The sequence below is a fragment of the Halichoeres trimaculatus genome, unplaced genomic scaffold (assembly GCF_033239565.1).
Source record: "Halichoeres trimaculatus isolate MK-OKI-2021-1 unplaced genomic scaffold, fHalTri1.1 fHalTri1_scaffold_2, whole genome shotgun sequence".
Classification (NCBI taxonomy): Eukaryota; Metazoa; Chordata; class Actinopteri; order Labriformes; family Labridae; genus Halichoeres; species Halichoeres trimaculatus.
This window is the reverse complement of record NW_027437180.1, coordinates 33,335,234-33,349,965: the sequence shown is the minus strand read 5'-3', so window position 1 is coordinate 33,349,965 and position 14,732 is coordinate 33,335,234.

Below are 14,732 nucleotides of genomic sequence, written 5' to 3'. Positions count from 1 at the left end.
AGCTAATTGTGTTGCTATCAAACTTTCTCTGTCTTTGAGTTGTATTTAGGAAGACTTTGCTTTTCTCATGAGATCCCTGAAGAGAGACAGGGAGAAGTGGGATCCAAACTTTGGGCAAAGGCTGCACGACACATCATGAAACATTATCATTTACAGTAAAGGAATTGCAAACGTCTGAAATCATCACAGTGAGTATAAAATATTTTATATCATGGAAAGAAGTGATGTTTTCTGACACAGCTTGTGTATTTTATCCGTGGTATGACCGCATAGACTACATAAGACGTGGACATAGTCTCCCAAACGTCACCCGTCTGTTCCTGAAATGGAAAATGAAGCTAATCAGCTATCGCGGCCATATTGGAAGGGGCAAGGGCTAAGCGTACAGCTATAGGGCGTCCTTCCGTGAGTCTTGCGATCTTCATATCCTCTGAACTGCAGAGTTTGAAAAAAATTCATCCCGCGTACAGTGTGTGCCGATAGTGAAATTAGCAACTCAGACAGGAGACGTTTTTTGAACCAGGCTGTAAATATGTTAATTTCTGCTCTGAAAATGGCTTTTTTTGGCTTGGTGTGTGTGACTTCCAGTACTTTCAAAGCCAATCTCAAGTTAACACTCGAGAAACAGCAGAAATTTGCACTTCTGCATTGTTTCATATTTTTGACCATCAGATTACAGTTAACAGTTTACAGTCATTTAGCAGATGCTTTTGTCCAAAGTGACGAAAGAAACAAGCAAGAATTTAGACAAAAGGAAAACCTAGTTAGTGCGACAACAGTGCTACAAGTTATTCGGCTGCAGGTGCTGCCATTAAGTGCAAATTGTTTTTTTTGTTTGTTTGTTTTTTTGTTTTTTTTTTGGTGGGGGGGTACAATAATCAGCAAGCCTTGCCCAAGATTGGGCAAAGAGGAGAAGGGTCAGATTAAGTGCACAAGTGTTCCCTAAACAGATAAATTTTCAGACATCTCTTAAAAGTAGAAAGGGACTCTGCGGATCGTATAGAGTTAGGTAATTCATTCCAGTATTTGAGCACAACAGAGGAGAAGAGTCTGGCTAGTGATTTGGAGCCACGCTGGGCTGGGAGCACCAGGTGTCTTTCACAAGCAGAGTGTAGTGGGTGAGAGGGAGTGTAGACCTACATGAGGGACCCCAGGTAGGCAGGAGCCATTCTTGTCAATGTTTTGTAATCCAGAAGAAGAGCTTTGAATTTGATCCGAGCTGCTACTGGAAGCCAGTGAAGAGAGATTAACAGCTGGGTGATGTGCTGTTTTGGGCTGGTTAAAGACCAGACGTGCTGCTGCATTCTGGATCATTTGCAGAGGTTTAAATGTACACGCAGGAAGATTAAGCTAAAGCTAGCCATCAGCTACCCTCAGATTACATGGTGTCAGTACAGCAATGAAAAAATACACATTATTGTGTTAAAACTGATAGATGCATGAAATGTAAACAGCTTGATCTGACATAATTCATTAGATGCACTTTGTATTTTTACTGTAATGATAAATTAGGAAGACCTACATGTATTTTCCTCTCACCATGCAGGCCTTCATGGAACTGCCACTGGTGAGCTCTAGTGTGCTGCAAACCTTGTTTCCCTTACTCCCTGTGTCTCTTTGAATCTCATGCTAATCAGTGCTAAGCTAACTTACTATCATCATTGAGCTGGAAGAGCATTGCCCTTTTCCATTTTCCCTAGCCTTTTGGAGAGCTGCTGGAGCTGAACTGTCACAGTAGACTGCACCAAACTGGAAAGGGGATCAGGCTCATAGACCTGGCATCAGCAGGTGAGAACAAATAGAGGTCCATCATGCATTGCTCTCTGGAAAGCGAGCGGGATGGCGGCAGGGTCCGCCAGGAGAAATGTGACAACCTGTTAAGTCATAAACCAGACAGAGTCTTCTCACCTGAATCTCTTGGGTGCAGGTTTTCTGCTGGAGGTGTCAGGCTCTGGGTGTGAGAGGGTCTGGACTGCAGCTAACATCTACCTCCCCACTGATCTGGTGGTACACGCTCACTCGGTGGTGTTAGTCCGGACCAGCTGGTCAAAGTTGGCTCTGCAGGAGATGGTGCCCCAGGTGAAGCCTGCCAGTCTACTGCAACCCTGCCCGTCTGCCAGCACGCCTGCCAGGCTGTCTGCTGGGTGCTGAGAGGAGACAGAGGAGGATGTAGCCTGCAGGTCTGGACAACATCAAAGTTTGTCACTGGGTAAAGTCCCGTAATAGTTTTAGAGTCCTGAAGTAGAAATCTTATAGAAGACAATTCAAATAAAACTGGTGGATGCTAACGTTCCATTTCTGTCCTTGGTGTTTTAAGGCTTGAAAAAATCCCCCAATTCCTGTCCTGTCCCAAGCGGACAAGCTCCTACAGCATCAAACCAATGAAGGTAGGACACATCAAAATTTCCTGACTTCTTCGTGATGGTTTCAGGAAATTCTGGCCCTGATGCTTTCACGATCTTGCTGTTCACAAGTGCACCTGACAGCAAGAGATTAACTGTGTCTGATGCGCTGTGTGGTTAATGCAGTGCAACAGTAGAATGAGTGATACTGACAACCGAATAATAAAAAGAGTATAAAGCAGAGAAACAGCTTGATATGAGCGTTGTCACCACTCTGCCCACTTGGAAAAGTATCTTTCCTGATCTACATCAGCAGACCCTCACCATAAGAAATGTCAGGTAGAAGTCTGGATAAGGCTTTGGGATAAAAAATGTTCATGTTTATACCCAGACATGCAGCCCATCTGAATGAAACAGGAAATAATCAGAAGTTTTTTGCAAGTGTAAAAGGAGCTATAGGGACAAGTTGTTGGTTTCTAGTAGAGATGGTGGATATATCAAATAAACTCGAATGTATCGCACATGAGATGCATGAAAAGACAATTTTGCAACGATACAATAAAAATAGTCACATAGATGTTTTAGGACGTTGGTTTGTAATTCTCTGTTTAATTTCACTTCCTTATCCTTTTGCTAGGGGTGGGCTATACTGGGAATTTTGGTATCGATCCGATACCAAGTAAATACAGGGCTGGTATCGCTGATACTGATACTGATGCCGATACTTTTTACATTAAATGTAATGATCATTGAATAATTTTGTGATTTTGCCTTGAGTTGGTTGATTTTGATTATGATTATGGTAAAACACAGCACAAAGATTTTAGGCAATAAAAATGCTTTGTATTTACTAACCCCAACAATAGAATATAATTTTATACTTTATAAAAGTAATGAAATAATTATTCTACCACCACAATTGTTTTAGGAAAAAAAAGTCATGAGTGCAAAATAACAAAAAGGTTCCTCCCATTTGCACAGAGAAGCGGCAGATGAAGGAAAGTAAAGTAAATTGCAAGACAACATAAGAGGAACTGCAGCATCAATCTCATCACGCTAGTATCGATCTGATACCAATACTCATCTTAGTATCGATACTATCGTTATTTAGATCAATACACCCACCCCTACTTTTTGCTGGTGCTCCTGACACAGCAAGCAGCTCACTTCCCTACCCACCCAGAAAACTCTCCTGCACATGCGGGAAAAAAGTTGCTTACATACAGTATTTCGTCAGTCATACGCTGCAAAAAACTGAAATCTTATCAGTGTTTTTGTCTTATTTTGAGTAAAATTGTCTTGTTATACTTGATATGAGCAACATTCACCTGGTCAGTGCAGAAAAAATGTCTTGTTTCAAGTTATCCAAAGACAAAAATGAGGTTGGAATTGCTGTACCGAGTAAAAAATATCTGCCAATGGGTCAAGACATTTTTTTTGGCTTAAAACTAAATTAATGTCTTAATACAAGTAACTTTTCTCTTGTTCCATTGGCAAATTCTTTTTACTTCTTACAGGCAATTCGGACCTCATTTTTTTCTTTTCATAACTTGAAATAAGACATTTTTCTAGACTAGTCAGGTGAATGTGGCTCACACTAAGTTTAAAAAGGCATCTTTTACAGAAAATAAGACAAAAACAATTGATGATAAGATTTCAGTTTACTGGTGTCATTTTATCGAGATATTGGTTTTAGGCCATATAGTGCAGCCCGAGTTTCTAAGGTCGTTGAAGATATGCACTGGAAAAAAAAGAAATCTTATAAAGGTTTTTTATTTTATTTTCTGTGAAAAATGTCTTTTTAGACTCAATATAAGCCACATTCACTTAACCAGTCCAGAAAAATGTTTTATTTCAAGTTGTTTAAGGACAAAAATGAGGTCTGAATTGCTTGTAGTGAGTAAAGTCTGCCAATGGAACAAGAGAAAAGTTACTTATATTGAGACATTATTCTAGTTTCAAGCATTTTTTTCCTATTCCATTGGCAGATTTTTTTTTATTTGTTAAAAGGAATTCAGACTAGGGCTGCACGATTATCGCAATCGCAATCGCAATCGCAATGTCAGCACATGCAATTCAGATTTTTCTCCATGATAACCAAGCAAGTCTGTAGACTCATCATGACACAACTTTTTTTATTAAATCGCAAGCACAATCGCAATCGCAATATTGTCCACCTAATCGCAAATCGCACCTTTTCCCCAAATCGTGCAGCACTAATTCAGACCTCATTTTTGTCTTTAAATAACCTGAAACAAGACATTTTTCTAGACCGACTAGTTGAATGTGGCTCTTATCAAGTCTAACAAAATTTTTTTTTTACTTAAAATAAGAAAAAAAACACTCGATAAGATTTCAGTTTTTGCAGTGTGGTTATAAGCCTTGCTCATTTTCCTTGAAGGTTCTGAAGTCCTAGCGCCAACAAGGCCCTGTTGTTATTCTGAATTAACTTTCTGACATCAGCTTGCCAAACTAGCTGTGATTTTCTTAGACTTGCATTAAAAAGACTGATATCTCCTCCTCTGACTTTGGCCTACAGGTAAAACTACCAATGATTGCATGTGTGAGGTTTTCGTTATTTGTTTGTGGCCGCGGCGTGGCCGAGTGTGAAGCTGTCTGTAAACCCTCTCCTGGAGTATGATGATGATGATAGTGATGTTTCTGTGGCAGGTGCGGTCCTGCGTGCCGTGCAGGTGATGTCTCTCATGCTCACTTAGCTAATGACTCCAATTAAAGTAATTAAGAGCTGGCACAGTGAAACCTGCTCACCCCGCCTGCTGCCAGCCCATCCATTCCCCTTTCCTCTTTATCGGCACACATCAGTGCCCACCTCCAACTATCGCCTACTTCAGACCACAACATACCATCATCCGTTGTGCTGCTCTGCCCTCCTGCTCGCCTGCTCTCCTGCTCCGTCTTAATCTTTCTCTCATGGGCACATCAGCCATCTTGTACCTCTGCTTCGGCTTCTGCTGAGGCCTCTAAAAGAAACATGAAGCCTAAAACCAGCTAAACGCTCCACTTCAGGAGCACTTAAGAGACCCTCAGCTCAACTTATTGTCATAGAGACAGCTACGGAGGGGTAAGAGCGAAGGCCGGGTCCGACAGGGGGAAAAAAGAGGAGTTAAATAGGGAGAGGGGATGCGAGCCAGGTCCTAACGAGGGGAGAGATAATTGTTTTGTTTTGTTAGGGGCCCTTCTTCAGCGTGGAGGGAGTTGAAATGACACGCCGCACATGGTTTTTGGATGAGGTGGTGCTGAAGGGAGGAGGTGGTGAGGGGGGAGATGCCGGCTTGGGGCAAGAGTGGTGAAAGTGCAGGGGAGGATGGGGTGGGGGAGGTTGCAGCTCAGAAAAGTGCTCCAAGTAGCTGCAGTCTCAATGCAACGCTGTTTATTGAGTTGGCAGCTTCTCAAGCTCCCATGAAACTTTGATTACAACCATGCACATTGTTGTCTTCAACTCGCAGCACATTTAGACGACTTCAATGTCAAAATAGACATTAATCACGGAGTAGTTCAATATCACTGTCCACAGATTCCAACAGTGGGAACGAAAACACCGGGCCAAGCTGGAGACACAACTTTGGCTACGAAGCCTGGTTCGATTTATCAAAATTTATGAAACGGCAAACATATGCATCTCTTTTGCTTGGTGTTCTTTCAACACTTGGATTCCCAGACTGACAGGCGATGTTCCTGGATTTGTTGCTGGCATTGCAGCGCGAGCACTCTCCCAGAATCTCATCACATGTTCAAAGAGAAAAAGACTTTGATGTGAACCCTGATTTACCTCCTTCATGTATCCATCCACCCAGGCACATTCCCTCTTTATTTGTTTTTAGTATTAAACTGGGAAGCGGTGCAGCTACATGCAGCTTTGGCTTTTTATAAAGTGTTAAATACGTGTAAAAAGTTGCCGTTAAACTTTCTGTAGGGTAGCTGCATTCGTTGTGTTTATTCCTGCCTCGAACAATGACACTGTGAAAAGCGGTTGTGGTGAGTTGAAAGCCTCGTGAAAACCACCATCATCAAAATTACAGCTGAGCACACTTTGGTAATCTGGCTACAAACACCATCGAGCAAATTATCCTGGTGGACGGTCTCCTCGAGCCAGGCCGGCGAATCACCTCCAGAAGCCTGTCACCACTTCCATGAAGATAAATGGTATCATTACACAGTCTCCATCACGCATTAGCTGATCTGGAATCCACTTCCTGCTCAGAAATGGCAGCATGGATTACTCTCAGTCATGAGATTGCACTGACAAAATGTGAAACCATCTCTCCCTTTTTTTATTTTTTTGACAGTGCTCATCGGATGCTGTCGTGGACATTTCACCACAAAACAGTTTGTTAATTTCCTCATCTTGAATTATGGTCATGAGACACTAATCTGTGCTCTGTCTGTTAATAGGATCAACACATATAAAGCCACAATTCATCCAACAGCATTCTGCCAGTGTCATAGATATCTGTCTGCAAACAGTAACCCTCGCAGTGGGCAGAGGAGGAAGAGGACCATGCCAGTGTGTGAGAAAGACAGAAACAGAGGACGGGTGATTGAGGGAGAGACAGACAGACACATAGGAGGGAGGAAAAAAAAGGGGGGAAAGCAGGGCGCCAGTGTTGCGGAGAGATAGGCCAAGTGAGGAAGCGGGGAGTGTGTGCATTTTGGAGTTTGTGTGGAGGGGTACAGAGGAAGGGGTGCAGGTGGCATGGAGCTGGCGCCGGCCTGGCCCACTGTCCCCTGGCAGTGCCCGGCTCCATCTGTCATCAGCAGGAACATCTGCAGCCCAAGGTGCCCTTGTCACCCAGCGTTAGAGTAACGAGTTTGGCGTTTCCATTAGTCCGGGGCCCTCGCCCGCCTGGCCTGCTCTCGCCAAAACCCTGGCATTTTGGGTGTGAGCTTGTGTGTGTTTGCCTGTGACTGAGTGTGTGTCCAGATATGAGACAGAGAGAGGAGCAAGCTGGGGGTTTGTTTGTCAGTTTGTGCCACAGTGTGTGTGTGTTTCTGCGTGTGTGTGTTTGTGTGTGTGTGTGTGTAGGAGCCAAAACAACATGGCAGTGCAGAGCGTTGACCCAGCTGGGCTGAGCAGGCATGTCGAGTCATGTCCCCTCCTGATGTGAGCGTGCCCAGTGCGCTCCCACCGCTGCCAGACCTCCAGGCCCCCCCCTTCCCCTCTCTCTCCTCCACAATCACTCTCACTCTTTTCCCCCTCTCTCATCTTCCTGTCTTCCATCTGTCCGCCTCCCTCTTATCTGCCCTGTCTCTCCCTTACCTCTTTGTGCCCCTCGTAGCTTCCTCCTCTAACACCCCAAGTCTACACCAACACGCCGCCTCTGAGCGCGATGCACATTTTCATCTTCCTGGTGCCTAAAAAACAGATGGTACTTCTTTCCCCGTGTCCCTCTTTTCATCCCTCTCTCTGAGCTTTTCCCCCTCCTTCCTTTTTGTCCCGTGTTTCTCTCCATCCAGCCGGCATAGCACTGATCCTAACTGGCAGTCCACCTGTTTATTCAGTCGCTCCCCCTCCTGCTCTAATTTAAACACCTGAATTATTTTCCCTCCCTCTCAAGGGCAATAACATGGTTTTAATATTACTTATTACTTTAACATGACATTTTGCTAAGACCAAACACGGCTTTACACAGTTATCAACTCCAGTTTTTTTTCCAACAAGATGGCTGCTGTTTGTGTTTGCACCACATGGTGGCTCTAACGAGCAGCAATCTGTCTCACCATTAATGAACCCAGCTTTGGCTGCAATTGTGTCAATTACCCACAGAATACTAATCAGACAAACATGGGCTCATCAGAATGAGATAAGATTGATTATTCCTTTTTTTCCTTTTCTGTATGACATGCAGGCGTGCATCATAAATCAGGTTCGACGGCATCTGTGAAGCCAGAGTTTTGCCTAAAGGCCGAGGAGGAATTAGACACCTCTTCATGAAGACTTCACATTCAGCAGGCCTGTGGTGAGCTGGACTTTTCTTGGAGTCTGTGACACATAAACACTTTGCACAAATACACCCTCAAATGTTATTTGTGCAACATTTCAAAGCTGCAGTTCTGTTCCTTGACACCTCAATTCCAGCAACTTCCTGTGAGAAAAAAGGGCCTTTGAAGTATTAGTTTAGATTTGTTTAGTTGTATTTTTTCTGGCCTGTCCTTCAAAGGTTCCTCACTCTCCTATAAGAACTTTCAAAAGTGTGGGTTAGCGATGGAGAGGCCGAGAGCCACGGCGAGATAAAGAAAAGGGAAGCGACAACTGCTAATCAATAAGATTTCTCCAACCTTGTTTTTTTTTCCTCCAGTCCTCCTCCCCACCCCCCCACCCCCTCTCGAGGCCTGCGGCATTCAAGACGAGCCAAGACGAGCTTGGCATTGTCGAGCACGCCTTAAAAAGAAACACCTGCGAGGTGGAAGACTTAAAAAACCGGCAGAGAAGAAAAAAAATCCTGCTTTTCGCAGCTCTTAAAAATGTTGGCAAATGTTCCATGGGTTTTCTGGGAACAAAACAGTAAAAAGAAAGAGCTCCCATGCAAGTGAAGACAAAAGGGGATGGTTTTCCATAGAGATGGAGGTGTCATTACACTTGAGACGGTTGCCAGATTTGGACTTATCTTACCCCCCTTTTCCCCCACCCCCACAGCCGTCCTTGTATCTTTACCATCATAGTTTATTACCAGTTCTGAAGCGGCGTGCGAAACCAATAGTGAATGATAATATTTAGCTATTGAGAAAATATGTATGTGTTTTTAAGTGGGAGATGAGAACAGGGGAATGTGCGGAGAAACAAAGATGGAGCCGGGGAGGGATGGGAGAGGAGAGAGGAAACTGGAAAGGGGGGGAACTAAAGCAGATGGCACTCTTGGCATGCACGTCTCTCTTAAATCTGTTTCTGCTGTTTTTCTCATGTGCACGAGGCTTTAACCCTGTGGTAACCTGTGTCCCGGCCTGACCCTGAACCTGACTGCTGTATGTAACAAGCCTGCGGTGTGTGTTTGTGTGTACACGCTCGAGTACGTCTCTGTCTGCACACTCATGTATTCGGCACCCTATGAGAGAATCAGCATCAGCAGAGTCTCTTTCTTTCTCTCTGTGTCTGATTAGTTTCTTTTCCAAACTTCCCACTGTGCTGCTTGAGTCTCAAGTTTTACCTGAGAGACATTTCCTCACGTTTGAAGGAAAGGTGGCTTCTACTCTCTGCTCTGTTATCAAGAGGTTTTAAATTTATCAGGCCCCATTACTGGACCCCAAGATTACGCACATTATTTTTAACAAAGTTATTTTTTTAACTCGATTTTTAATTTCTGCTCTTTTACCTGCATGTAGATCCAGTGATCAGTCAAACAGTTTTTTGACACTCATGAATGAATCTGATTTTACACATCACATTGAGCCAGTCTACTCAAGCAAGTGGCTCTTAACATCAACTGTGATTGTTTTACTTAATTCTGCTGATCACTGACATTTCCCTGCTCATGTTTGCTGTAGAAGAGCCAAAAACAAAACAAACGTTCCAGACAAAGTTAGTCTTAGCTTTTGAACTGATTCATTGCTGCTCCTGATCTCTGAGCCTTCCTAATTTTAGAATCAGAAATACTTCACCTATCCCTCCCGGAGTGGAGATTCAGCACAAACACATAAAAAAGATTTCTTTTCACCTGCTTTTGCTAAAAAACATGAATATTTTTTGGATATGCTGAGGCTGCTTTGTGCACCTTGATGCATTACCAGTCAGTGTGATTTGCAGATATAATGAACTGACAGTCTTATTGCTTTTTTATTTTAGATTGTATTTTAGATCCTTTAAGTGCAATTTTACAAATTACACCTGCAGTTTGTTTTAATGATATTGGTTTGGTTATTATGTGGCCATTCCTTTATGCACTGTTTGTTCTGGCTACTTTCTCTCAACTTTGATTGTTCACAGTTTTAGACTAATTGGACTTAATTACACTAGTGGTGTTTAATCGTCTTTGAACTCCTTCTTTTTATTTGAATATATATATTTGAAAACTTTTGATACAAAAAGTGCAGAGAAGGTGCTGTGTCCCTTTGTGGAATGGACCTCAGTAGAAGTTCAAAAGACTTTAATGTCATTACTTTTTCTAAAAATTATTTAAAAAAAGGCAGAAGTCTTACTTTGATTTCATAACTTTGAGAAAGAAACAGTAAAATTCTGGCTGTGATCTTAGGAAAAAAATACTTGTTTTTTATTCATGACCCTCAAAAAGCAAACCATCAGTATATAAATTGACATGTGATTTTATAATTTTATAATTTTTAGCATCTGTACCTAGGGATGGGTACCGACTTAGGTACTCTTATGGGTATCGACCGAATTCTGTCAAAAGTACCGAGTACTGATTCATGTAAAATCAAAAGGTACCATGTTTAGGTACCTAAATGCATCCTTGTGACTGAGGGAGTGGAAGAGTAGGAGATTTTCCATGCTGGACATGAACACAGCATTGCAAGGTTATATAATGAAGAATAAATATGTTAAAATGAAAAAAAGCTTTATACTTTTTTGTTAAACAAATTGGTATTTTTTTTACCACATTAACACAAAAAAAGTACCGAAAATTGGTAACATTGAGTAACGGTACCAATTGCCAGGTACCAGGTATCGGTACCATATAGTTTTAAATGTGAAAGGTACCCATCCCTATCTGTAGCATTGTGAAGAGGGTGATAGACAAGTCAAGTTACTGCAGAAAAAACCCTCCTGCTTGTTTTTTTTTCAAAGCAAATATCCACAACAAGTGGCTCATGTGACATATACCTCTTCCTTCATTTGACCAGGTTTTTTTTTTTAGTGATAAGCTGGCCAAAAGGAAGCATAAATAGTAGTTTCAAAACAGTGAGGGCAACAGAACAAGATATATATGCCCAATCAGTCATAAACAGAGAGTCTAAAATCTGTTGTTTAAGGTGACATATGTTAAGGGTTAATAACTTTATGAAAGTGCAATGATCTTAAACAATAAAATGTAGTGAATTTTTTAAAAGAGAGCTGGATGTGTGTTTGGTCAGTAAACGCCCCCGATGCATTTACAGAACAAGGATCAGGAAAGTGATGAAAGATGCAGCTTTGTCCACAGGGTGCTCCAAAATCAACACAAACGGAAAGCCCCCAGCAGGAGCTTTAATCATTCCATTTTGTCCCGCTCCACCAGTCGTGAATATCTTTGATAATTAACTACACAGAAATAAAAAACTTGAATGTTCTCCTACAAAAAAAAGTTTTTCTTTTGAATCTTCTTGTTCTCTACTCCTGAAAAACGTGCTGCACCAAAGTTTTAGTATTTCTGCTCTGTACTTTACTTCCATAAAGCCTTTTAATCCTTCCACCACCACTGGAATTAATAGTTCTTTTGATATGGCACAGTTTCGACATCTTGTTCACTTAATTTTCGTTAATAAGTTTCAGCACCATATTGTAGCTGCTCCCCCATCAGTCCAGTCACAGCTGCTACAGATCAAAGAAAGTTTCTCAGCCACAAAAGCCTCGTTCTGCAAACTGAAGCATCTTATTTTTAGCAGAAATTTACAAAACATATCTGCTGTGGAATATAAAATGAGACGTGAGATGGAAAGCAACAATAAGTCGGAAAAGCTTGTGTTTTTTTGATAAGAAAAATATCCCTTCAAGGTTCACGGACGTTTATTTAGGTCACTTCCGTGTGTGAGTGCAGAGAAACCTTGGTGCGCTGACTCTCAGAGACAGACGTTAGATTTCACTGAATGCACATCACTTATATGTGGGGTGCTGCGCTGCTGTGAGCTCATTTGCATAATCTCCCGTTTAAAGAGGGATGTGCTGGAAGCTGGTGGGGGGCTGATGGTGTAAGGGCTGGGAGGGTGTACAAAGTGCCCATTGTGCGGTCCCAGGATAGGGAAAATGCCCTGTAGGGCCTGGTTAGTGTGTGTGTGTGCGCGTGTGTGTTTGTGAATGTTTATCTCTGTGTGTCTGTGTGTGGGAGCCACACCTGTCAGGGGAGCCTGAGGGAAGCAATGAGACCACTATAATGAGTATGTACATGTGTGTGTGTGTGTGTGTGTGTGTGTGTGAGCGCAGCAGATATTGTCAAAGGGATTTCATTGAGATAGACAAGAGCGTTCAAATCAGTGGGTCATGTCAATCTTTTATGTCCTAATTGTTTCCCTTTATTAACTTGGCTTGTTATTACACCATTCTCTCCCTCCCTCACTATCACACACACGCACACACACACACGTATGGTCACACATACTCCCACTCACTTTCTCCCACACTCAGCAGTAACCGCACTCCTCATCGTGCCAAATCATAATCTACCCAAGACGCAGCGGGCCGATAGGATCAGACTGCAGAAATAATGGTAAAATCAGATCATTTTTTTCAGAGCAGAAGTGCTGAAATAGCTAGTGGCTGTGTCTCTAATGGTAAAACGTAATGCTCAGCAATCTGCTTAATATCCCCGCCGCACTCATTAGATTAGAGAACATTAAGGAGATTGGAAGATTTGCACTCTATTGTTTTAGCATTGAAACACGGGGGCACGGAGGCTATGCTGCTAATGCTGAAAGACGGGGACACAGAGAGGCATCAAAAATACAAGAGAGTGACTGAGAGGCTGTGTTAGGAGTCAGAAAGGTGAACAAGTGAGGTCACAAAACATCATAAAGCCATAAGCTAATACACTTTTGGAAATTCATTCACCCACTGTTCACACAATCTGAAAAACGCAGAGAGAAACCTTTCTAAACCTCCCACATATCACAAACATCACTACACAGTTATTTCTTTCTTCATCAGTATGGGAAACAGTAGCAGCCTGAAGTCTTCCCCCTATTGATGACTAATTCCTCGCCTGGTTTGGCTCAGGGCGCAGCAGAAAGCTGTGTGTGACCACCAGCAGTAAAAAGCAGCGCCTTGCTGGGATTCAGGAACGTTATCGGAGCTCAAAGTCCTAATTCCACACTGGGAATTCTGCCATCAGTAACATAATAAGTCCACTTTGGTTGTGAGGGGGAGAGAAAAAGTTCTTTTTTTTATTTTGCTCTGGAGTCTTGGCTCTTTGGGTTGTAAAGTTCCTCAGGCGAGCGTAAACAGATCAACAGAAAAACAGCAATTTTATTTCACAGGCTCCCAGCAGTGGTACCAGCTAATAAGAAGAACTATTAAACTCGTGTTCTCCATCCTGGGGAGATTTTTTTTATTCAATTTTTTTTCTTAAGGCAAATTATATGACCTGGCTCTGTTGGGTGTTTTACACTGCTGGGGTGAGCAGAGACTAGTGTTGCATATATTCCCTGCAGAAGAACTTGTCGGAGGCTTGCTTTCCAAAGCTGTTTGAATCCTTGGCTTCCTCTCGTCGGTCTCACTCTGAAATCAAAATTTCTGTCATTTTAAGAAAGTTTAAAAATGAACCAACTTTGAAGTTTTTTTTTTCTTCAGTAGTTATTTTTCAGGAGATATTTTTTCTTAACTTGTTTGTGTAAAGCTGTGATTTCTTCGCTTATTGGAGACTGTAGCAGAGATTGGCAGAGAAGGAGGTAGACCACACTCCTCACAGAAAGAGCAGAAAAGAGAGGTAGAAAGCTCCAAGATATTAAACATTTTACACTCAGATTCAAACAGAAAATTATGTGCACTTACATTTCATGATGCTGCTTTTTTTTAACCTATAACTTCCAGAAATCTGATTCTGTACACCCCTCGCGCTTGTAACTGTTACAGGATTTTTCCTCATATTTACATCAGCTCTCGCTTACATACAGCACTTTTGTTTTTAATACCAATATTAATTCTTCCAAGCTGTAAGCTTGTTATTTTTTTAATAAACCTAAATCACAAACATGCTGGCTTGTTTCAGATCAACTGAAGCGTTGAGCCTGTTGTGACGCAGATTTGAATCTCTGTGTGCTCTATTAAGTCCAGGTGCGTTACATTTATTGAGCAAAGAAACTGGCGATGTGAGTGTTGTCCCTGAAGAGAAAAGCTTTGTTTGGGATGTGATTTAGGTGAGATTGAAGACTAAGCCCATTTCATATTTAATTGCTTATGATTATTTTAGGGCTACACGTCTTCTTTGCAGACAGATTTACTGTTTATTATTTCACAAGCATGATTATTAAAAAAGACTTTGTGTCAGAATGTTTGAGGTGATTTTGGAGCAGAGGACAAATGCAGTTAATTATAATACTCTGAAAAATAATAAATCATCAGCAAAACATGTCTAGATAGACAGGCATTAGATACCTCTGCAATGAAGGTTACGTGTTTGGGAGAGTTTGTCTGTGAACAACGTAACAACAGATCTGGATGAAATTTTCAGGAAATGTGCAAAATGGGATGAGGAAGGAGTGATTAAATTTTGGAGGTGATCCGGATCA